Raw genomic sequence first — 25,267 nt, forward strand, 5'->3', positions numbered from 1 at the left:
AGAGCTGCTTTGTAGCGAAACAGGGTGAACTAGTTAGACTGCTAGTCTAGTTAGAGTAGAAATCTCCTGCAGACTAAGAGAAGGAGGCAGTGGTAAATCTCACTCATTCCACAGCTGTATCTATGATGGGCTTGCAGTTACAGCTGCCCATGGAAAGTTCTATGGAGATTTTTGGAAATGGAGGATATGCTGAAATGTCATCTTTTTGACAATCCCCCTGGGTGAGTGGTTCACTCACTGCAGTTCTAACACCCCATTCTTAGTTCTTCTTGGTCCAGTTAAAACCCACATGTTATCCAATAGATTATAATTTTTTTGGACATAGAAGATTAAAAAAATTACATCTGATGTATATTTAAAATTTGATAGACTCCATGAAAATTAGAAATTAGTAACTAGACATATAGAACACATATGCCCAAAAATTATAAAATATGTATGCTTAAATAACAAAGAAACTCGAGGCAGTCAAGTTAAACTTGACTAGTTCAATAATTCACACACACACACACACACATATATACATATATATTTTACACTTAGGAAAATCCATTTACACACTGAGGACAAAAATAAAAATGTGTTACAGTACATCCTCCAATCAAGATCAGAAGTATACTCACATGGTGTCAGATGCATTTCAAATTCAGAACATAATGCTTGGATTCAAAAATCTTTGCAGCTTTTCCAGCTTTCATGATTCTATGATTCTATTATAGCAGCAGAAGCTTCTCCAAGTCATCTCAAACTCAGATTCACGTTATTTCTGAGTCCTATGTTGTCCTCAAGCTTCTAAATTCAAGAATGATTTGTAGATCTTTAAAGTAAAATCTATTTCATGCCTGAAATATCTGACCATATAAAATATTGGCTAAAACCTCAATTTAGGTCACAAATAATAACTGTAGTATGTGATCCATTCATGAAAAAGATTATTAATTAATATAGACATAAATAATGTGTTCACCCTGCAAAACCTGTATACGACTCCCAGTAGGGATGATGGGACAGTATGTGCAAGCATGCAAGCACAAATATAGGGGTTATTGACAAATATGTACTACAAAACCAGAAGTAGTGAAAAAAAAACATCGCTGAAGACTACAGGAGCATTTAGGGAAATTTTATAAATGCAAACAAGCACACAGAAAAGTGACAGAGTTTAAGATTACTTGCCTAAAGTGAAAGGGTCTCAGAAAGGTAGTTTAAAATAAGATATTTGCACAAAGGATATCAGATACAGAAGCTGTATTTTATAGGTATTGACATTTGAAAAATATTGTGGAAAAAAAACCAAGGGGATGACCAAATTTTAAATATAAATATATTCAATTTCATTGCCAGACTTAGTTCTTCTTATGCAGCATTTTGTTAGTGCAAGAAAATTTAGCTTCTTTGTGTCTAAACTCACTGGTTCACATCAAATCCCTTGGTTTCATAATCCCCTTAAATTTTGTCAACTCTAACAGTCTTGTCTATAAATAAGTGAAAACTATCCAAGAAAAAGACACTCCTTGAATAGAAGACTTAAGCAAATCTTATCAATATTTTCACCTGGCATTGACCCCTAATTATACTATTGGGTTTTCTTCATATATAACAGAATTATATACACAGTGTTATATGAAAGGCAGGACAAACATAAGATAGCAAGAACTATTTAAACAGTGGTATAACATATTAAGGGTCTTCTAGCTGGGAAATTGAAATTTCTACTGTGCATGACAGTTGTTTTTCACTGGCATTTTTAACGTTGGTTAAATGCTGCTCTCTCTGATTCCCAGAGGGAACCACCCCAGCCCAAAGCAGAGGAGCTGTCCCAGCTGGGTCAGTGACGGACATCTGTCCTGACAACTGATCCTGCCCTGGGCCTGTCTGCTCTCTCTTCTCCTGCTTTTCTGTTACCATCTACCAGTGGAAGCCAGTAACATTTTGTTCCACTGTTTATCCATCTCTTTGTTTTGCTGGGCTGTTCTCTCCGCCGAAACCGTTCTTGAAGATTTTGTCCAAGTTTTTACTTTCCTCTCAAACAATATGTCTGTATTTCTCCCTGTAAGAATGGGAATTGTGCCCAGATGGAAAGGAAACCTTAAAAGCAAAACACCAAAGAAATACATGGGTTTCCACTGCTTATGTTAAATCTTTGCTGTACACTTTGTCCTTTGCAAGTATTTTTCCTGAATTGTTTTTTGTTTTTAAAATTTAAGCATATTATTTTCAAGCTAAAGGCTACCTTGCATGTCAGGTGGGGATACAAATTAAATTCTTGGAGCAAGAAATGAAGTATTCCTTAGCAAGTTATGAAAACAACATCAATGAGCAGTTGGTAAAGCAATCAGGGTCCCAAACTGAAACATACAGCAAACACAGTGACCTTAGACTTTCTCTTTTGATTTACAGCAGTGTTTGAAAGTAACTTAACTAGGTGCCGTGGGGCTTCAAGAGCAGTTGAGTCAATGTATTGTTTAAATTGTCATGGATATTAATTAGATTAGCAAAATGATGTTGAGACCTGAAGAGAGAAGTGGGTGTGCTCTTTGAAACTCATTCTTCTGGCCTTAAAATTCACTAGAGTTTAAACCCTAAACTGGAGGAATAGGTGAGGTGCTCCTGAATCCCAGAATCCTCATCAGACAGCTTATGAAATAGCAAAGGAGTTATCTTATTTGGCTTTGGTAGCAAAAGGCACCAGCATTCATGGACTGCTCAGTCCATGGACAGGCACAACAAGCAGGGAATGAATGTCATTCATAGTGGTATATTGCAATATCAGGTCTCTTATCAGGTGCTAATAATTTTTTATTGATGGAGTAGTGTCAAATCAGAAATGTTTATTAGAAAAATCGAGTTGTCATTACACTTTTAACCTACCTACTGCTCATTATCAAGGTGTCTGTACATCTTTCATGTAAATTTTGATAATTAGTAACATCTGTAGACAAGGAGTCCTTGCCACTCTGCCATAGTCCAGGATTAAAAGCAAGAAAATAAGCACAAAAATTCCTTTCAGAAGTCAGGGTTTTGTAATCCTGTGAAAATACAGCTTTCTTGTTCTTTTGCAAAATACTGCAATTGTCTGCTTTAATAGTATAATGGCAAGGTACTAAGCTTTTTCCTCGAAATCACTTATAGTTTTTTTCTCAAATCCACAGCAATTATGCTCCTAAACTCTCAAATATATCTATAATCTTTGTCATTCAGTAGCCACAATTAGTTTGAAGTGCTCATATATACACTTATTTTGCAGAACTAGGGCTACAGAAAGGACAGAGGTTTGCTGAATCTGCACTTCTTATTGCCACATGGGTTTCTCTAGAGGCCTGGCAGGCCTGATCTTGTTTAATCCCTCAGAGGCCAAAATAAGTCTCCTACATGTCACTACAACATTTATAAAACAGGCTGTCAAATAAAGTCAAATCTGTAAATCTATCCAGCAGCTGGAACTTCAAACTTGCTAATTTTTGTGGATGAAAAATAAATGGAATTCTAAATTATGAAGGACCTTACAGAAATCTCCCAGCTAGTGCTGAGTTCACAGCAGACACAAGCCATGCAAACTCCCTGATGTTAGTGCTCCAGTGTCTTTTCACTACAGCCAAGCAAGCCAAGGTAGAAACTTTGTTGATACTAAAACACACAAAATCTGCAGAAAGGGAGATTATATGATAAATTGCCTCAGCTCTTGGAGAGAGATTCTAGTTCCAGAAAATTATCTGTTTCTTGCCAAGGCAAGAGCCTTGATAATTAGCTATTCCAGCACTGGCATTTCTTACTTATGTATCCCAGGTGAGTTCTCTGCCTTTCAGACTCATGGTTATTTTGGAGGGAAAAGATGTTTTGGGTTAGTTTTTTTGTGGAGTGGGAACAAAAAAAAAACCCAAAACCCACAACTGTTAAAAACTTCTCTTCTTCAAATAAAATGGGACAAGAAATTTTCTTGCTGCTTTTTTGTGCTCCCAGGTGCTCACAATGCACTATGGAGCCCCTGTGTTCTCATGGGCATTACAAAAGTTTGTAATTATTCCTGTGACTTCCGTCAAACAGATGAAAATGATACAGTACATGTCATTCCCACTTCTCATCCACAGGCTCATTCATGCTCATCTCTGACTCTCATTACTATCCTGAATGTCCTGAGACTTCTATATCTATTGATATTTTTTAACATGTGCCTGGTTTAGGAAACTGCTGAAAAAAAAAAAATATATCAATGTCCCTATGTTATCTTCTGAGAAGATTATCAAGTACTAAATACTGAAATGAGAAACATTCACATCAATACCACCAGGATTAGTCCTAACAGCAAGAAAATAATGTTACTGCACCTGTGCCAGGCTCAATTGCTATGAAGACTGGGGATAACTTAGTTTTGGCATTTTCTCATCAAACCAGAATAGAGCAGGCTATATCCATGTTGTCTCAGTCTGTTTCTATCAGTGGGAAAATATCATTGCAATGAAAAATGAACGCATATCAGGGAACTCATTTCAGTGCACTGAAAACACAAAGGTCATTTACAGTTAGTGCTGCCAAAAGGTGTGGTGACCTACTATAATTAAACCACTATTTCTGCACAGCCTTTGGTGCAGTGGACATTATGCCAAATGTACGTGCATAGGGGAAGGGCATTTTTTGCTACAGCATTCATAAGTTTTGGGACAAATTTTGCACTTCCTGCACCAAAGTGCTATTGAAGTTCTTGCAGTTTTGGGCTACATTGGAGGGAGAAAGATTTGTAGAGATTATTCACACAAAATTTAAAATTTAGAAGGTGCTCCGTTTAGAAACACAACCTAGAACATGAATAGGCAGCCAACCAGGAACTCAGGAACTGCAAATGCCACAGTGACTTGTCCAGAGAAGGGCAAAAAGGCTGGTGAAAGGTCTGGAACACAAGTCTTACGAGGAGCAGCTGAGTGAGCTGCAGGTGTTCTGCCTGAAGAGGAGGCTGAGGGCAAACCTTATCATTCTGTACAAGTGCCTGAAAGGAGGCTGGAGACAGGTGGGGGCCTCTTCTCCTAGGCAACCAGCAACAGAACTGGAGAGCTGCACCAGAGGAGGGCTTGATGATGAACATTAGGAAGAATTTCTTTGCAGAAAGGGTAACAAAACATTGGAATGGACTGCCCAGGGAGATGGTGGAGTCACTGTCCCTGGAGGTGCTGAGGAAAGACAAGATGTGGCACTCAGTGCTATAGTCTAGTTGAGAAGGTGGTATTAGGTCACAGGTTGGACTTGATGACCTCAGAGGTCTTTTCCAACCTAGTTGATTCTGCGCTTCTGTGACTTATATCCTGTTTTAATATGATTTCCTTTGAAACAATTGGTGGTTTCTTCCCCTCACTTCCCAACATGCTTCTAGGCAATGGTTACATGCCAAAATAACTTCCTCACACACATGCAGATGTATGTCATCATCAATATCCCTAAGAACTGCTACACCTGGTACAGTTAGGAATTGCCACAGTTTTTTTACTGTTGCCATCTTTAAGGTAATTTAAAATCAGTTCTCTGCTTGAACTCTGAATAAAGTTTGAAAAAGCCATATATCATATAGTACCATTACAGTCATCAGAAGGAAAGTCGTGGTTTATGAATGATGTAAGGCACATCCAGAACCTTGGTATGGAGAGAAGTTACCTCCTGAGGTCTGTGGAGCCCAACCCTAGCAGGAAGCTAAGAGCTGACAACCTACTGCATACAGATGAACCAGAAGTGGATTGATAGTGTGGTAGATTCTTCCTGCCCCAGGGCCTTGGCTGGGGGAGATTAGGTGGGTGCACCTAATGGCACCAGCCAGCTAAGAACATTTCCTTTCATTTGCCTGGGTTCAGATTTTTAAATAATCCTTGGTTAGGATTTTCTTCTCACTTTCTGTGACTGCCCAGTGGAAGTAAAAGTGATTTAGTGAGAGGGAAAAGGCACTCATTTCCTACCACTGGACTTAAACCCTCTGTACATTATGCTGTGCATACAGGGCAGGCACAAGACCATAATCCTGAAAGAGTGCCAAGTGTTAGGCATGTGGAATACTGCTTGCCACAAAGAAAGCTGAAGCCTTAGCTGACTGGGTGAAGAAGGTGTGTGGGTAGGGAGTTAAACCTCTTTCACAGAGTTGTTTAACATTTCAGAATACACTACTGGATTTGCAATCAGTTTGGCAGTGGAGCCTTAAAATCAGACATCTCTTTTAAGAAACCTTTTCATGTCTGAACAGAAAGAGGTTTGTCCTCAAGAAGGAAGCCTAATGCAGAACTAACACAGCGATATATTTGCAGTCATGTGGCCAAGACAATAAACATGCATCTTTTGATCTGCGTGGCAACAGTGCATGAGTCGTAGCTTATGCCGGAATAGAATGAGATGCAAATCTGCCAGGAGTGAGTCAGTACTCTGGGATGTTTCTGCACATCCTAAATTTTACCAGGTTGAGACTTGAGGACCTGAAGTAAAATGTCTCAAGAACCCATGAAACTATTCCAGCAAGCATGATGGGTTAAGCCCTTATGTCAAAACACAGGAACAAGCAGTCTATTTTGTATAAAATATTTTTTGGTCATCTAACGATAAATTAAAATTCTTTAAAACGTGTACTTATGTAGTCATGCATTTACCAGCAGCCTTTTCCTCTCTGTATGATTCAAAGAGGGGCAGTAATACCTCTCCTGGGACTACAGAAAGCACGGGTAGAATTTTAAAATACCATTAAAAATTATCTCTTATTAATCGCTGTCACATTCAAATTTGAGCAATATCCTCTGGCCATTTAATACCAGTGCTGCCATTATACCTTGTTGTCTTACATTATCCAGCTAACCACACTGGTACGTTATTTCCGAGACCGCCTCTGTTTACAAATCAAAGTGCCTCGCTTAAGCGCAGCCTGCTGAAATGCTGTGCTGTTATTAGGAAATGTGAGTGGGCTGAAGTGGGGATCCCTGTAGAGTTAACTTGGCAGCCTTCAAGATCCTGGCTCAACCTGATATTAAAAGTGAGTCATCAGTTTACCCACACAGCAGGCCCTCACTTTGTACTTTTCACTGCGAGGAGCTCAGCAGAGGGCCGGGAGATTCAGCGTTTGCCTCTCTAATTAATATCCAGCTGAAAGGAGCTCCTTGTTCAGGAAGACTTGGTGGGGTTTTTGTTGCTAGTTGGTTAGTTTAGGTTTTGGTTGTGTTTTATTTTTACTTTGGTTTTGGTTTTTTGTTCTTCAGTTTTCAGGGCTGACAAAGAGCAGAAGCAGCAGCCAGGCCTCACCATGTGGAACGGGAGTATGCAGTGTGCGTTAGGTGCCCAACGCAGGCCGCTTCCTGTCCACTTCAGGTCTAGGGCTCTGCAACTGCCTCAGCTCCATCAATGTCATTTTTGTATCTGCTAAGAGCTACTTGCAGGTCTAATCTCTAATCCACATCAATTTGAGGGTAGGCTTTTATCTCAAGAAGACCCATAAACAACCCCTCAGGCTGAGGGCCTCTGGCAGAAGGTGTTGTCAGCGCTGGAACATCTTTGAGGAGCTGAGGAACCACAATACAATAAATGCTGCAGGATAAACATGCTTTCCAGGTTAACTGATCAAGGCCAAGTTTCCCTTCTGGCATACATGTTAAATATCTAACTGATTGGTCTTTCATGCAGCTTTTTCTTGTTCTAGCAGCTTTGCAGCAGCACTGGGGTGGCATGTAAACATAGCATCTGATGGACAGACTGTTTCCTGTACTCTGAAGCTGTCTTGATTCTGCTTTTCTCTTGCTTTTATCCCAGCCCATCAATCACATTTATATGCCTCTCTGTAACTGAGATAACTTCTTCTGTCCTTTTTACAGCCTAAAAAAAAAAAATAAAATATCGCTTTCTACACACCTACTTCTCTGCTTTAGAGGTACACTTTGTTAAAAAGTATTCCTTCACATAGAACTTTCTGATTTTTTTGTCCCCAACATGAGGTAGCAGCTATATGAGCTAAAGCGTGTGGATTTCAGTGGAACTTGGGCACCCTTTTTGTCAGTATGTTGTGGATCTGAAGGAACTGAAGTCAGTATAATATTTCATTAGTGGTCCAAGTATAGTTGCATTGCCAGGTTGCTAAAAACAGATTCTGCAAGTGCAAAAAAAAAAAAAAGTCAATATCACAGTTATCTTGACTGCAGAATTTGCATTTAAAAATTTTTATATTCCCCAAATACACATTTTTTCAAGTGCCTCCTTTTTTTCTTCTGATTTGTTTCAAGATATGCTAGTTTTACGTGCCTTTCTCAAAACATTCTCTTTCAATTTATGCCTGTAACAGGCAGAATCATTGCTATTCATTTCCATTATGTGAATTTCATGACAATGCTTCAGCTTGTTTCATACAGCTGCAGAACCACTTAATGCAGAAGCATGCTTTAGTTTTGCTGCTGTTCAGTTTTGTTGAAACTCAGATCACAACAGTTTGGGGAGAATGTTTTGTTTGTTTAGATCCTCTCAAAGGCAAGGAACTGGAATAGGAGAAAAATAAAATGTACTTTACATATGAAACTAGTAGAAAAAGGGAGGGAAAGAGGCTGAAGAAAATATAAATCTTCTTAAACAACCAAATGATTTGAATTATGGAAACGAGAGTGTTTTATGTCAAGTGCCTCTTCACCCTCTAAGTGTGCTATGAAATATGATCACTTGTCTTGAATACACTCCGTCCTAGCAGCAACATTCTTCAACTTATAAACACTATTAATTGTGTCAAACTTGGAATCTGAATTCTGCAAACCCTTCCTATGTTAAACTGAATGGGTCTCATTCATTGCTGGGCTAGGTTTGAATGAGCTCAGCATGGTTATGTTAGGCAGGACAAACTTTTCATTAATAATTCTGCATTTTTCTATCAACAACTCTTTGAATAACCTATTTTGAAGTAGTCTGTGTGGCAACAGGACCCCTTTTCTATATGCCACAATTAGGCTGAGAAAGTCATGTATGACAGACCACTGAAGAAACAGTATTTTCCAAAAAGAAGAGCAACAGCCATATGAAATTAAAATGCTTTTCAGGCATCATTCTTCATTTTTGCTACAGGAAGAGCCCCTGTTGGTAGGTGGGATACAGCTTTTATTCCTGCAAATTAGACTGGTATCTCTTTTACCCCTTGACTTAAGTGTATTTAAAGTATTGTTGTTTTACATGAAATTGTGATTATTGGAACAGAGAGGAATACAATGAAAATGGCCTTCCTCTAAATTTGCTTTCAATGAACAAACAGAAAAAGACAAACCATAGCCATAGGTCTGTTCCACGCTGGTACTTCTTCTCAAATTGGTCCCTCAGCTTTGCTGGATCAGATGTTCTACATGGCAGCTCTCCACAGCAGCACACTGACAGTGTGAGCTTGGTTTCTGCCTGAGATAGAGAGGGACACCCTGGGGAAAGATCAGTGAGAGCAGCTAAGAATCAAACTAAAATTTTAGATGAGATTTGATGTTCCATTTTATGCTTCTATTTTTGGTTCTGGGGTTATCATAGATCACTTAACCATTTGATGCCAGTGTCTCCACAGTTTGTCCAGTTCTAGTAGCCTGATTTTAAGGTGTTATGATAGATTATGGATAGGCTCTTCCAAAAGTCAGAAAATTGCTCCATACAGATACAAACTGACATCCCTCAGACATGCCACCATTCAGGACCTCTTTTGGGGTTTGACTGGGTAACTCAGTTTAACAGTCTGGTAAAACACCCTATTATACAAGAAAAAGACATTTCCTTTATCTGGTGAACCCTGTTCAGTTTAAAAATGCACTTGGATTTTTGTCTTTCCTTTAAAGATGCAAATGGACATTGACCACCCAGAACTGAGTCATGCAGTATGTGATGCCAAGAAATCCTACTTAATAGTGATCCGAGGCTCTGTGTGATGTATGTGTGAGAGCAGTGAGGCTTGTAAGGAGGAGATGCCAAACCTGCTTTGCTGTTGCACTCAGGAGGAGAGAAAACGTGATGGCAAAGCATTTGCTGAGATCCTGGATTGCCAAGTACAGTCAGGGTGGGCTGAAGGTGTACCAGTGTCTCCCTAAGAAGTGTGGGAGGGGGGAAAGGCTGTCCGTCTTCTGCAGTAACACACTGCTTTCTTCATCTTCTGATCCTCTGAGTGACAAGGGCCACAGAGATTGCTGAGATCTCTGTCCAAGCAGCAAAAGGTTTTTGCCATCATTACTCAGCTCTCTTCTGCTTCCTTTGGGCTATGAAGTCCCTGCCCATGGATTTGCCAAGAACACAGTACAGTCAGTACAGTCTTCAGAAAACTCTGCAACAAATCTCAACAGGATGATCAGTAACAGCACATTTCAGAAAAACAATAAATCAGTATTTATGTAGTGCTTAACAATTGTAAAGCATTTCCCAAGCATGAATTAATGAATATACAGAAAGAGTTCTATCAGAGTAGATGGCTCATAGGCTGTAATGATGATGAACAGGCACCTTTAATCCAAACCACAGTCAGCACTAAATCAGCACTTGATGCAAGATTACTTATAAAACTCAAAGGTAAATCAGTGATCAGCCAAAAGCAGATAGATAATGCTAAATGGTGAGTTAATGTGAATTTCCCAGACTTTGGGTGGCAAACAGAAGGCTGCCACTGTTACAAAAAATACAGGTGAAGTCTGGCTGCCCAGTCACTTTTAACAGTAACTTTATCCAGAAATCTTTCTCAAAGCAGCATCCCTGACAAAGCAAAGTGTTACTTAGTAAATGTAGCACAATCTCCTTCTTTTTGGTCTTCGAACATGGTATATAAAATCTCATATATATAAAACAACAAGAGCCAAAATTCTCACAAGAAAGCAAGATTGAGAAAAACTCTTAAAAAATAGGAAGAATTGGAACATGTGTGACTAAACAGGAAAACGAACACTTCAGGCAACTCTCAACCCGAGAAATGAGAAGAGGAAAAGATGAAACTGTCAATGAAGCTGTGCCACAACCACAAAGTAGTCAGAGGAAAAGTCCGAATCCATAGTCTTGGATACATAGACTGGAGAGGCTTTGGCCAGTTTTGGTCCTGTCTGTTTCCAAATTCAGTAAGTGCATTTTCTGCAGGACAAGACCTTAAAGTTTATTCCTAAAGTTTAATGTTTAATGCTAAGTGGATTGTTGAATTACAGATATCTGAGGGAATGGCAGAACTACAGATATCTGAGTGTGAGTCAGGACTGCTGTATTGAAAGCCTGGCTAAAGAACAGCAGATTTGGAGTAGGTGAAATAAAGTGCTGAAGTAGTTTAATAGACTAACCTGAACACCAGGCTGTGACAGAACAAAAACCAGATCACTCTGATATTTCTGAATTAGCAATTCTGTTTCACATAAGAAGGAATATTCAATCATAATTTTTCTTGAAAAGTATAACCAGATGGGCAGCCACCCTAACAGCCAAGAAACATGTCTTTTGAGAGTCATTCTGGGCCATTTCATAGAATAAAACACCCTTTTCTCTTTTTTTTTATTTTTTTTTTTTTTTAGCAGTTCTAGTTTCAGGTTCTGACAAAGGCAGGCAGGACTGTTACACATGGAAAATGGTGCAATGGGAACACTATCACAGTGAACCAGCTCCTGTAAGCAGCTGAGTTACTCCCTTCTTATTCAGGCAGATTCTGTTAACAAGGTCTTGACCCAAGCAAGAATTTTAGAAACAGGGAATTAATATCATTAGGGAGAATTGATATTTTCTGTACTATTTTCTCCACTCTATTCCTTGTAGTATAGTAGGGGCAAGGAACAATTTTCCTTCAGCTGCAAAGTGAACATATCTGGAAGAAAACAGAGAATCTAATGCTTCCTCTCTTCATTTGCTCCTTCCCTCAGGCTAACCTGTACCTGTTTCTGAGGAGACAGCACTGTTTAAATGTACAAGACCTGTTTTAGTCAAATGGACTACTCTTCCTTCCCTATCCTCAGTCTTTGAGTTCTGCTTTGCTCACTGCCGCTGCATCTCCCATGTTTCAAGTTCTGCAGAATTAGGGGACTGGCATGAAAATGTGGTTTGATATTAGGAAGGAACAAAATGCTAATCTCTCATAAGGCACCATATTATCAAGGCAGGTCCAATCCTGAAGTTTAAGAACCAAGTCATTATTATTATCTCTGGATAGATACAGATACTGCAGGGGTAAATCACTTCTAGACAGACCATTTCAAAGTTATAGAATGTTGAAAAAACCAAAACAACAGAAAAGTTTTATAAAATGAAAGCAAATTATCACATAAGCCAGAAGGCCAGGATTTTGGGTGGCAGAAGTTTCTTTGAGACATTTGGAAGTCTCTGTACAGTTAGAGAAACAATAAAACTACTTCTGCCTTCTGTCCATTGTTCCTGTAGCATAATAGTGAAAAGAACTGGAAGATTTATTCCTGTGACTGTAGCAATCATGATAGGGAAACTACTGACAAAGGGAACTAATCAGTGATTGTAACAATTGCTTGTACATTGAATAAACTGTTCTAATCATCGTGGAATCTGTAAAATCTGCAACTGTAAACATTGTGCTAAAACTAGCAGCACCATATTCACCAACAGAGTATTTTGTTTTGTGTTTCTAATATATGTTTATTTGTGCTCATTCTTAAATACATGTTACACACTAAATACCATATGTATACAAGTGTGTGACAGTTAATGAGAAATATTGTGCCAGCACAGTGCTTACACCTTATTTTGGATTGGATTTGATCATGAAAATGATTGAAGGAACACCAATACCCTGCAGGGATCTCTTCTGAGAATTGCCCTGCTGCATGTTAAGAGGGTAGGTTTGCCTAAGACAACATTTATTTAAGGACACAGTGTTTTATATAGTTTAACTCTCCATTCATTCTGGAAGAGCACCACTAACTCTAGGCAGGAGAAGTCCACAGGCTAAAAAATAGGGATTTGCTTCTAAATAGTCTGAGATGCACAAAAGAAAAATATCTCAGAAGTATGTGTGTGTTCATACTCTTGTGCATGTTTGGGGAGATAGAGATGAAGACAGCTATATAGAATAAAGAATCCTTCCTTCCTATACAGTATAGTTCTCTACAAGCCATTCCATGATGGATAAGCCACCGTCTGTCCCTGCTTAAGCAGGAATTGGTACATCATCAACTTATTTCCTACGGCGTTGGAGGATTTCTACCTGAAATTCTATGTGTAGGGGACAATGCTACATTATTTTTCCTTCCACTTTTCAGGCTCAGCACATAGTAAAATCCTTGTCTGCAGATTTCAGGTTTCCTTTAGCATGGTGAAGTTATCAGCTTTCTGTCAGGGTTGCATTATGTTTTTTGAAGGAGGTGGAAGAGGTGGGGGAGAAGGTTTATTTTACAAGCTGACAGTTAAGACGTGCTCTAATGAATTGAATCTGGCCAACTCTCCGTCCTCTATTGAGCTTTCCAGACTTGCAAAGCTTTGAACCTTGCACATGAAAGGGGGAAGTATTTTTTGGAATCTGCTACGACTGAAACTTTGCTGCTCATCTGAAGGTATCGTTTGTATTTCACTTCATAAAATAATGAACACTGGAGCTGTCTCTTGTGAACTAGTCTAGCAGTCTTGTCCAATTTTGGTAGTAAAGGTCATAAAAGTTAGGTGTTCCTGCAGTGAGACCAACTCTATGGCAATCTTCAAAGGACATGCTTCTGTCTTGGCCAAAACCTAGCATATAAGAGTATCAAAGAACTAATACCTAAGATTTTTCTATAACAGATATCAACTGAACGTTTATCCAGCATTTATGAGGCTTGACTAACATTATTTTGCTAGGAATAGCAGAAATGAAAATAGTTTCCCAAGAAGATTTAGAGGTTTTTTAAATGTTAAGAATTTAACTTCCTGCATTATTGATTTTTGCAGTTTTCCCTTTCTTGTAATGAGACATTGATCTGTCTTCATTAGCAACCTATACAATCTGTTTTAAATGCATTTTATTAAAAGCTTTAAAATAAATGTTACAGAAATGGTCTATATGCAAATCAAATAGCATTTTTAGATCAATTGTTGGTTCAAACACAAGCCAGGTATTTTTTCCCATGAACCGCTTTCTTCTCATTTATTTTTGCTGTCAGTCTTTCAGACTTCTGCCCTGGTCTTGCCAAGTCTCACAAAATGAATGATCTGCTATGTATTTCAAAGAAGGAAAGTCCTCCAAAAAGGAATCCACATCCATGAAGGAAGTGAAGCTGGCCTTTCATTTATAGTAAGCCTGGATCACAAGAAGATTTAGTGAACATTTAGTTTACATCTACCAAATGGGTTTTTGAGAAGACAGTAGTATTAACTCCACTGCTTGATACACATTTTAGTAACAATTCATGATACAAATAGTTGCATTAAATAGTTTGCATTAAACTAATGGCTTCTTTTCATGAGCATTTTTTTCTTCCTCACAGTATGCAAATATTTATAAGCTTTTTAAAAACACATTTTTATAAATAGATTTAAAAATTATCACCTGGTCATAGGCCATGGGAAATATATATTCAAGTGAAATCTATTGCCATTGAATTGTTATCTGGTTGTTTCTGAAGGACACCCATGACTGAAACATAAAAATCCATTTTAAGACAATTCATTTAATACCCAGTGGAAAATACTTGTGCTGGTTGAACAAATATCTTCAAAATGCATAAGAATAAAAAACCTGCCTTATTAGGTCAGACTGAAGAATGAGATAGCCCCATAGGTTGAGAGAAATCAAATACAACATGGTGTGGTTGTATCAGCCTAGCACCCAGCATCCATCAGTTTAGAGTTTTCTTCAGCAAGGAAACAGTTTTTGTGAGCACTGACAAAGGCACTTTTAAAAAGAATTCAAGCCATAGTTGCTGCACTTATCATTCTTGGCCTCTTTGCCAGTAGACACAGTAATGTGTGGTGACTGTGAGGACCTGTTCTGCACTGTTTAACACACACAGTTGTGTCACACCCCAAAATTGAAAAATTGGCTTCGCCTCACCATCAGAACGGATTTCTGCCCTATATTCACTAAGGGACCTGGCAGTGGAGTAACCAGTGAGGGCAGTGTGCTCAGCACTAAAGATGGGGGATGTAAAACTAACAAAATCACCGTTACATATAACCTAAATGTCTAAAAAATTTAAGTTAGTGAGAAAACATCAACTCTATGTTCTCTATTAGAGTTGCCAGGGCCTCGTAAGCTGGGCATCAAAGGCTAGGGAGAGCACTGGACTCCAACAGGACGGCTGATGGAGAGCTCTGATGCATCCTTGAGTAGCATAAATTTTTTAGCAGAGATTAAAATATCACATGGAATTTTTGTCATTCTCTAATGACAATCTAGTTGCTATGGAAAATGTGTATGACCAATATGACAACGAATACTGATGCACATTTTCCACTGTCCTGAGAATTAATTCTCCTTTCTCATGTTTTTTTCTTTGGTTTATTCATATGATAAAATAAAAGAGTAGTTAATTTTCAAAAACATCATGTAAATATTGAAAGCAGTATGCAACCCACAGCACAGTATAACTTTCCGTAGTTACAATAAGCCCTATGCAATCATACAATAAATGTCAGATTTTATTTCTCTTGTGCTTTTCTATCCTTATTATAGCAATCATTTCTGGTTTGCCTCTCTTTAGTCTTTTCTCAGGCTCTCAAAGTGAAGGCTTTTGTGATCACTTACTCTGTATATTATTCCAGTTTTCACTTCACTTTGGAATGATCGTTTCAATATTATATTAAATTGATTTTTCTTCTCTGTTTTATCTCCCACACTCCCATATTGATATCACTTCTTCCACCCTCATTTCCTCAATATTCTTGGATTGCTTATGGATAGAGTCTTCAGCTGAGTGGTGTTTGAACATGGTCATTGGTTTGTTTGTGAGATGTCTACACCATGTCTGCTTCAACCACTTGATAGAGATTTTTTATAGCCATATTGGTTTGGCAGAACCTGTAAATATTTCAGCATCATTTTTACATGGAATGTGGATCTGGCCTTTCTAGCTTGTTCCTAACACTCAGTGTGGATTAAAGAGTGCATTGATCACTGAATAAGTCTAAGAAGGTTGATTTTAAGCAAGATTTAATACCAGAAGTTAGTACCTTTGGATTCATATAAAATAAGTAGAAATGAAATAAAAATATTTTCAGTTCCTGACTCTGTTTGAAGAACTAAAAGGAGGATTCTTTGAATTCTATTACAAGCTAATTATTTCTTGTTCTAATCTCAGGATATTTTTTCCCAGACCTATTTGACTATGCTGGCTTTTCTCCAAAAACTGGAAAACATTTTTGAATGAGCATTTTATTCTAAATTATTCCAAGCATTTTCAGTTTATTATTATGGCCAATATTTTTTGTCTCAGTTTGGCATTCTGTCTGCCCCTAGATAAATTTGGTTTTCCTTCCCTCTGAAAAAACAGTATAATAATTTAGGAGCTAAATAACTTTTCAGTAGACTTGTCACTGATGTTCAGATTACAGTTTTACTGCTAGGCAAACAGAAACCCACATTTAAAGCATGGATGGAGGCAGCTGGATGTTGTTACAAAAGCTGGTGGCTAGAGGGAACTCTTTTTCCTTTTTGGAGATGGTGGATCTAAAAGTAAAGGAACTTCCAGTGAAGCAAAGCAGTCCATTAAAGAAAGAAGAAGGGAAAATCCTTGAAACAAAAACATTAGCTTGAATTCTGAAGTGCTCCCAGTTGGGCGTAGGAATGAGGAGAAGTGTCAATGAAATTTATCATTTCTCCAGCTAAGAAAAGGAGAGCCTTTCAATGTCCAGGGACAGTTGTAAGGTCATGCATGGCTAAATGCACTCCCAGCAGCCAGCTCCTTGGAAGCTGTTAGAAGAGTTATGGCAGACTGGGTTACCCTGGCTGCAGGGGTAGATGTTTTGGTTTTGTGCATGTGGGAAGAGAAGACCCAGACCACAAAAAAGAGCAGGGAGTTCACAGAGCAGCAGTCGGTGTTGCATTTAGGTAACAGCTACTGCACTTTTAGGCCCCAAGCCAGCAAATTAATTAAGCATGTTTAAACATTGAGTAGCTCAGAGCTTTAGCTGAGCTATTCAAATGTTAAAAGTTTAACAGCTTTAAAACCTACAGGCATCAGGTTGCTTAAGCTTTGGTGTTTTGGCCCAATCTACACCCCTGGGTATTCCTGGGGTGGTGGACACAGAGTCGGTGGGGAGAGCTTTTTGTTCGGAGAATGTGTTGGGGTAGTGCTTGGCAAAAGCTGAGGTGCAGGGAAGCCTGACATGTGCACAGTCTCACTCTCATCTGAAACTGGGCTGTGGCCAGCTTGTGGACCTTACACAGGAATTTGGAAGTGCTCCGGGTAGTATAGTGTGGTCCTAGACACCTATTTTTTTTCTTGCCAGTTATTCTTGTTGGAAAATGCCTTGAAAGATAATGTAGTAGAGCAAATCAGGTGAGGGGGAGCAAAGTAAGGAGGAGATTACAGTGCTAACAATTAGAATAACCTTAATGTCTGCTTTAACACTACCTTACTCCAGTACTACTTAACTCCACTGAAAATGGCAAGAAAGTAATATAAATCTTACAATACTCCTCCTTGTTAACCGAGTAACTTTGAAGCAATGAATACCTCACAAGCCTCAAACGTCCTTACATTGACTAGCTACTAAAAGCTAAGGCCCACAGCCCTTTTATGGGGTCACTATTACAAACACAGTAGGACCCAGGTGTAAGTGTTTCAGCAAATGTTCCTGCAGATGCTCTCCAAATGTTCTCAGCTGTGCTCCAACAGCACATTTTGCCAGGAGCTGTTGAATATATCTTGCATTCAGCAGCTGTGGCTATATTGCTAAAAAGCACTGAGTTTGACAGCTCTGCCTGCCTCCGTCTACACTGCCAGTTGGCCTGGGCAAGCTTGGCCTTGAGACAGTGGAGTGTAGTCAGGCAGGTGTGGCCCAAGAGGTCTGTCCTGTGTGACCATGCCAGGACTGTGTTTGCTCGCTGCACAGCACACAGGGCCGATACCAAACGTGATCTCTGCTCTGCCCATGGCATGCTATTCAAGTACTGAGCAGTTCTGAACTGTGCAGTTGTGTCAAATCAGGCCAAAACTCTATCTAACCCTGGAATCTTGCCATTGGCAGAGGCAAATAGAGGTTGATAGTGAAGAGCATATTACTTCTTCCCAGAAATACTTTCACATCCTGCAGCAATTCATGCTTCAGCAACTTAGCCAGAAACGATATTGTTTCATTGAAAGGATTTATCCTGTCATATCCACATCCCCCTGCAGAAGGGAGCTCCACCACACCAGTCTCCTGCTTTTCAAAACTGCCACTGGATGCTTCCTTTTGACGTCCCCCAGTTGCACTCACAGAGACCACACACTGCCTGTGCAACAACCCTGCCCTGTGCCTGATTTTGTAGATCTCTGTAAGGTGTCTGTCCTCAGACAAATCTCTGGAGACTAAAGAGTCATAGTGCAGTTACTTATTCTTCACCTGGAAGCTGTTCCATACCTTTGATCAGCTCTGTCACTCGCCTCTCTATTTTTTGCAGTACCACTATGTCTTTTTTAAGATGTGTGTGCCGGGGGAGGGAACCATAACTGCTGAACTAGGTCACATAAAATCTTGGACAAATTCCTGGGTTTCTATTTTAATGTCTCCAAAGCTTTGGCAAAGGTTCAGAACAGTTCAGTTTTCTTCCTCTCTCTCCCTTCAGTAGAGTTACTTCTATGATTAAGGCAAACCTCCCAACCTCCCAGCTTGCCAATGTGAAGCTGGAACAGAGAAGTGCATCTAGAAACACAGTGATGGAAAGACCACTACATTTGGTCCTCTTCAAACTCAGACATTCTTACTATATAATCTCACTCACAAACTGATCAAGTCCAATTTGAAAATAAGCAAGTGGTTTTGCCCCCACTACTCCTACCAAAAAGCTGTTATAGGATATCACAGACATAGGAAATCTCCTTTCCACTACCTTTCTTCATGGATGCTTTATAAAAGTTAATTTTAATTCATCATCTCATTAATATTTATTTCTTTCATACATTTATGGGCCACGAACAGGCTCAGGATAACCATGTAAGATAATTCAAACTATGTCCTTCCACACCCTTGCATGACAGAGTTTCTACTACTTTCTTCTAGCTTTCACCTACATCTGCCCTAGTTGGACATCAGATTTTCTGGATATTCATGGCCAAAGCTGTAGACAGTCTTCTGGAAGAGGACTCATCAGTGTCTTGGCAACTGAATGCTTCTGGAAAAAAACGCTCTTGGTTAAACCTAACATGGCATCTGCCTTTCTCATGTTGGTAATTGCCATGGTCCTGATGCAGTCAGTTAATTTATCCAAATGTATTGCATTGTGTTTAATCATTTCATCCCTTAAACTTTGTTCTACAGTTCCCCAATCCTCTTAAGTTCCAGCTCATAGTGCTAGCCAGATTTTCCTCTTTCTCATTTTCTGGCCAAAGAAGAGAATGTGAGCACCTAAATTCCTCTATCAAACATCCTATTACTTGTTAGCTTCACTTGGCTGTCATCATTTCTATTTATATTCCCACAATTCTCTTCAACTCTTCTGCCTTCCATTCTCAATCCCGAATAATTAATTGAATTTGAGAGCATCTCTAGAATATTTTTAATATTCCTCTTTCTTGAGTGCATCCCTCTATCTTTCTTATTGCAGTTGAGATAGTGTTTATTGTATAAATTCTTTTGCAAGCCTAGTTCAAGTTGTCTTTCACCAAAGTGTAAGTCAAATGATGGAACTGTTAACTATTTTTGCCACAGTGGACATTTTGCTTATACTTTTTGATTCCAAAACACATTTTAAAGATGTTACCACTCAGTTAAGCACACTAACTTTTTGCTCTGGTTTTATTTTTTCTCTTGGTTTGAACATTTTGCTGAGTGAAAACTCAGCACTTACAGCTGTAAGACAGGGCAAAGTGACACATGTGTTTCCATTGATGCCTTAAGAACATCTCAGAGCGGGGAAACACAGGGTGGTGGCAATCCCTTTGCCTTTTGCACACCAGAAAGAGGGGTAGAGTAGCACTGGAGTGACCCTTGCAGCTAAGGAAGGATTTGTGCCAAATATTGGCATGAATGCTCTGAGTAGAAAGGCATTTTCTGTCCATCTTTATCACTGAGCTTGCAGAATCTCTTCATTAAGATGTTTTTAAACTGTGGGTATGCAGAAGTGCCTCCTGGCTTCAGCAAAGAGGCTGATTTTGCTGAGGACTTTGAAGCTCCCAGATTTATAAACAGGAGAGTTGAAGACAGATTTCATAATAATCTGAATCCTACCCTAGAGCACACAAGCACGAGTCTCTGTTTAGTTCATAAATAGAGCAATGGTAATTTGGAGCATTCAGTGGAACAGAACTGGTCATCACACAGCAGAGGCCAAAGCTGTAAAATCTGACACATTTGAGACCTCTGGTTTACAAGGCTTTGAGTTAAGCACATACCTCACTATTTGCATGCTCTGCACCTAAATCCCATAGCTGCTGTTAGAGCCCATGGATTACAAAAGCTGAGTTACCAAAGTGCTGATTTGCTGGGACAAGTTCTACCACCAGTTTTAACAGCCCATGCTTATTGGTATAAAACAACCCATCTTGAGATAAACAACAAAACAGATCTTTCCTTCTCAATGGTAAATAGCCATTTTCATTCACCATGCACCATTCTTTTACTCTACAGTGTGGCTACCTAAAGATGTCCAGACATTCGGTTAAAATATGTCCTCAGACAATAAGAAAACCATCAAGTGTAGCTGCATGCATGGAGCAGTGCCTATCTCCAGGAACCAAGTGACATTTACAATTTCTTGCCTTCCAAACATTTGCATGATTTTTGGGCATTTTCATAGTCCAGAAACTTCTCTTAAATATTTTTAGTCTCAGGATTTTGGGAGGGGATTGAAATATTTCCTGCCAAATTTTTCAGAAGGTGTATTGCCAAAAATGTCTGTACAAAGAGGAGAAACTACTTATAAATAAAGATATTCACTTCTTTTAACCCAAATTTCAACTGTTACACTCATGCTTTACTTCATTCACAGAACAAAATGCCATGCACAAACACACACACCACTTTGTAATTTTCCTGATCCAGATGCTTTTGCTAAACATATGGCTGCTGACAGTAAAAAATTTAGAAAGACCTCTTACTGAATCTGCTTTTTCTCTACTTACTTTTCCTTTGTACTCACTTTTTTCCTGTTCCAAACTATGGCAGGCATTTAATGTATCTCAGAAAACAAGAATTTCCCAGTTTTTCTCACCTCTTAGTATTCTCATCACCTGCAATTATTCAAAACAATAAAACCCTGGCATTTTTTTTCTCAGGAAGAAAAAGCTACATTAAGTAAAAGATTTGTGGCTGTGATTGATTACAGACTATAGAAGAACGAGATTATTCTGAAGGAAAAGTCTTACAGATAAAAGGATTATAGTTACACTTGCTGACATGGGATTGAAATACTCCATTTTTGCCTTTGTGACCACTGGGCTCACTTGTGAAAGCTGAGTTAAACTGGATAGAAACAGATTAGAAACAAAAATCAAATCAATTTTCCACAGTCCAGAGAGCAGAAGAACAACGTTAAAGAAAAAAATAAATGAGATATTAAAATGTCTTTTGTTTTGAGCTTGACCCTTCATTCCCTTATCCCATTACAATGGAGTTAATGGGCCTGCTCTACTCCCACAAGGACAATTTAAGCTATTATTAGTGACAAGGAGCTCTCTTCCTTACATGCTGTCCATCTGAGTGCAGAGGAAAGCAAGGAGAGGCAAACTCCCGCAGACCGTGCGTCATGGCTTGGTATATCCACAGCCCTGGCATGATTCCAAGGCCCTCACCATGCCCTGGTCAGAACACAGCAGGTCACTGCCACCCCAAATGCCTTCCCTGAGGCAGGGCCAGCCAGAGCCACACACCAGCTCGGTGGGAAGGAGGATATGAGACTGCTGTTCCCAGCAGAATCGTGCCTCAAGTTCACAGAGGGCACCCACGGAAGGGTTCCGAGCTGACCCTAGTCTCTTTCCTAAAGGATAACCACTCTTCCCTTTCCAGAGTGGGAGAGACATTTCTTTGCTAGAAATCAGCAGCTGTAGTGTGTTTTTTTTTCTAGTTTCAGAGCTTTCTTATTTTTCCAAGCCTTTCCCCTTTCCCTCTGCAATAAAGTGGTCATTGTATTTACTCATGCTGTGCTGGAATGTTTTTCTATTTACAATGAAGTAGAAATGATGCCAAACCTTTCAATGTTAGTTTAGTACCATTTTTCCCACCACTTTTTGTTTGTTTGCTTTAATGCACCTAATTTTTATTTTCATTCTGTTCTAATTTGTTTGCAGTCATTTTGCAGAAAAACATCTGATGTAGTTTGGACCACAAGAGGCTCACAGATCACATTCCGAGAAACAAAAAATTATTGATGTCCATACCCTTTTGGTAGACTTTTACTTCCTTTGAGTTTCTCTTAAGAGTTACACTGGACATCTGCACATCCTGAAGAAAAATCAAAGGTAAAAGATCCTCTATTCTGACTGATATTAGCATTTGCTTTTGCACATAAAAAAGAGAAAAATAAAATCAGACAAAGAAGAACCCTACTTTATTAATATGGGGGGGGGGTGTTAAATTTCATCACTTAATTAAAGATGTGCAAAATTAAACCTTGGGAAACTTCTTTACGTTCATGTAGGTGGATAGTCTGTATGCTGTTTACGTGGTGTGTGTCAGCTGATATATGTGTGAACTGATCTTGAATGTAGACAAAGAGCTAAAACCCACAGATTCCAAAAACTAAAAAGATTAGGACTCAATCCACAAATATACATTCCTAATGACCAGGGTTGAAAAAAAGAATTATTTAGAAAATAAACCTCATTGCAGAAAGTTTTATGTTGCATGAGCAACTTCTTTTTAAATTAAACAGCAGGCATCCTTAAACTGTAATTTACTGGCACAGCTGAGTTCCCCAAGGAAACACAACAAACTCCAGGGATGCATGAAGGAATGCTCAGGAAGTGGCCACCACCAGACAGCAGCAAGCCTACAGATCTGAGACATGGGCACATACTGGAACATAGACCTGAGGCAAGCTTCTCACCAGAGCTGCTGATGGAGAGACAAGGAAACTCCCTTTTGTTCTCAGGATGCTGATAGCTGAAGAAGGTTTCTTCTGATATACACTTGGTTTCCATGATATTTTTTGTCATCATGATGTTGATAGAGTGAAAAAATAGCACCATAACTTTCAGCTCAGGAAGATTTGGCCAGGGAGACCATGAACTCCTCAGCCTTTGCTTGGCCTCTGCAATAAATTTTGCTGCACTGAAGGACAGGTGCTTCCACGGCTTTTCCTTCCATTTCTGATGCAGGAACTTTCACTTTTCTGCAGAAATGTTTGCTTTTATTAACATCCTGGTTTTGTGAGGCACTTAGGAACCCTTCCATTTTTAAATGTATGAACCTCTTATATTCTTCACATGTTGTAACTGTCCCTTTCAGTAGATATAAAATGTTCCTACATTTGTTGAAACTTGGCTCTTTGTATAATCCTACTTTCTAAGTCTCATTAACTGTTTCCTTCTTGTCCTTATTTCAGGTTTAAACCTTTCTAGGCTCTCTGGTGCTCCTGATAGCACTTTGGTCTCAATTCTTCATTGTTGCTGCTAATGATTTGTGGGCAAAATCACCAGGGCTTTGCAGCAGACTCACATACTGGGGTGAAGGTACCCAATTTGGAAGCTTTTAGACATATGAGGTTTGATGAGGGGAATTCACACCCTTCTTGTCCTTCCATCACTAATTACTGTTATTACTTCTCTAGGAATTTCATTAATCTAATTTGATAAGATGGCCTCCTAAGCCATATACTGGTTTTGCTTCTCCTTTGGCTGACCTGGGATTTTTATGTGCTATGAATTAAGTTATGTAATTATAAACTGCATTTCTTTCAGCACTTAAATTACTCTCCTCTGTGAGATCCAAAGTTTGCTATTGCATGTATTTATGAGAAAACAGAATTAAACTGGAACACATGCACAAATTAAATTTAAAAGTCACAAAAAATATTTTTGTCTCACTATTCATTCTACCCTAAAAATTATGAGATTACCCATGGATGATGAGAAAGTCTGAGGGACACTGAGTTTATGCATAAAGGGTGATAAAAAATGAAGGGTTATTTATCGTATGGGCAAGATGTGATCCTCATTTTCATTCTTAGAAAGCTCATTATCCCCACTGAAATTCTGTTTGCACTGCCAAATGATTATTAAGAGTCAGAAGTGGAGATGAGAAGTGATCCCAATTTATGTCAAGACCTGCAAGTAGTTCTGCAGCTTTGTGCTGTACTTTATTTCAAGCATCTCCAGATAAAACATTCAGGGAGAGGAGGCTGGCATAAAACATGGGCTAATATATTCACAATGCAAACCTCAGAACCACAAATAACTTATTATTTAATAATTGGATTTCTTCAAGTGCTGTTAGCCCCAAAAGGCCAGCTCTTAACTGCTCAACTTTCGCCACTGAGTCCAATTAAGGTTTTCCTTGGCTCATGATTGTGGTGAACTTGGAGAACTTTAAAGTTTGTTTTTTTTCAAATCTGCTTTTCTCACCAGGTGGAGTGTTCCTGAAAACCCCAAAACTTATGAACTTTCCAGTACATTTTACAAGATACTTCTGTCTACACGTTTGACTGAAGATGGAGGCATTCCACAAATCCCCAAGTAGAAATCATTTTATTAGCCAGTTTGTGCACTGTATACAGGAGAATATGGGATTATTTGTTAAGAAATTTACTGCCAAAAAATTTATGGCAGCAATATAAACTCACAAGTGTCCCTTTCTGCAGAGGGGGAGTTGACTTCAGTAGCTGTATGACTGATGATGTGACAAAGTGTGATAGGGAATGCAGCTGCTGGAACAGAAATAAAGAGGTCCCAAAAACTAGAGATAGAATACAGAAATGTATTTAAAAGAAAATAATTATTTTTTATTATTGTTATTATTATTATTGTGTTAATTAAAAATCCCTTCAAAAAGCCTGGAGATATATTTCATTGTGTGTGTATTACTTTATAAAAATAAAAATATTAAAGTGTTCTTAAGTACTATATTAATTATATCTACCTCTTTGAAACACATTTTTTCCAAACCTTTTTATGCTGTAATTATACTGAATTCATTTATTTTATCTTTAATTAAAAATTATTCCCTCCTATGCAGTTTTCAAGGCCCTGTATGATGCTTTTGTGTTTGAAATTCTGTGTTT

General features: G+C 38.8%; 1 long non-coding RNA gene across 1 annotated transcript; it reads left to right on the top strand.

Moving 5' to 3' along the window:
- Positions 1–1,396: 1,396 nt before the first annotated feature.
- Positions 1,397–25,237, top strand: LOC147655872 (uncharacterized). The gene is made up of 3 exons (XR_015277410.1): positions 1,397–7,132; positions 22,338–22,508; positions 22,922–25,237. It is a non-coding gene; the product is annotated as an uncharacterized LOC147655872 (long non-coding RNA).
- The last annotated feature ends 30 nt before the right edge of the window (positions 25,238–25,267 follow it).

The sequence above is a fragment of the Cyanistes caeruleus genome, chromosome 1, assembly GCF_971803275.1.
Source record: "Cyanistes caeruleus chromosome 1, bCyaCae1.hap1.1, whole genome shotgun sequence".
Classification (NCBI taxonomy): Eukaryota; Metazoa; Chordata; class Aves; order Passeriformes; family Paridae; genus Cyanistes; species Cyanistes caeruleus.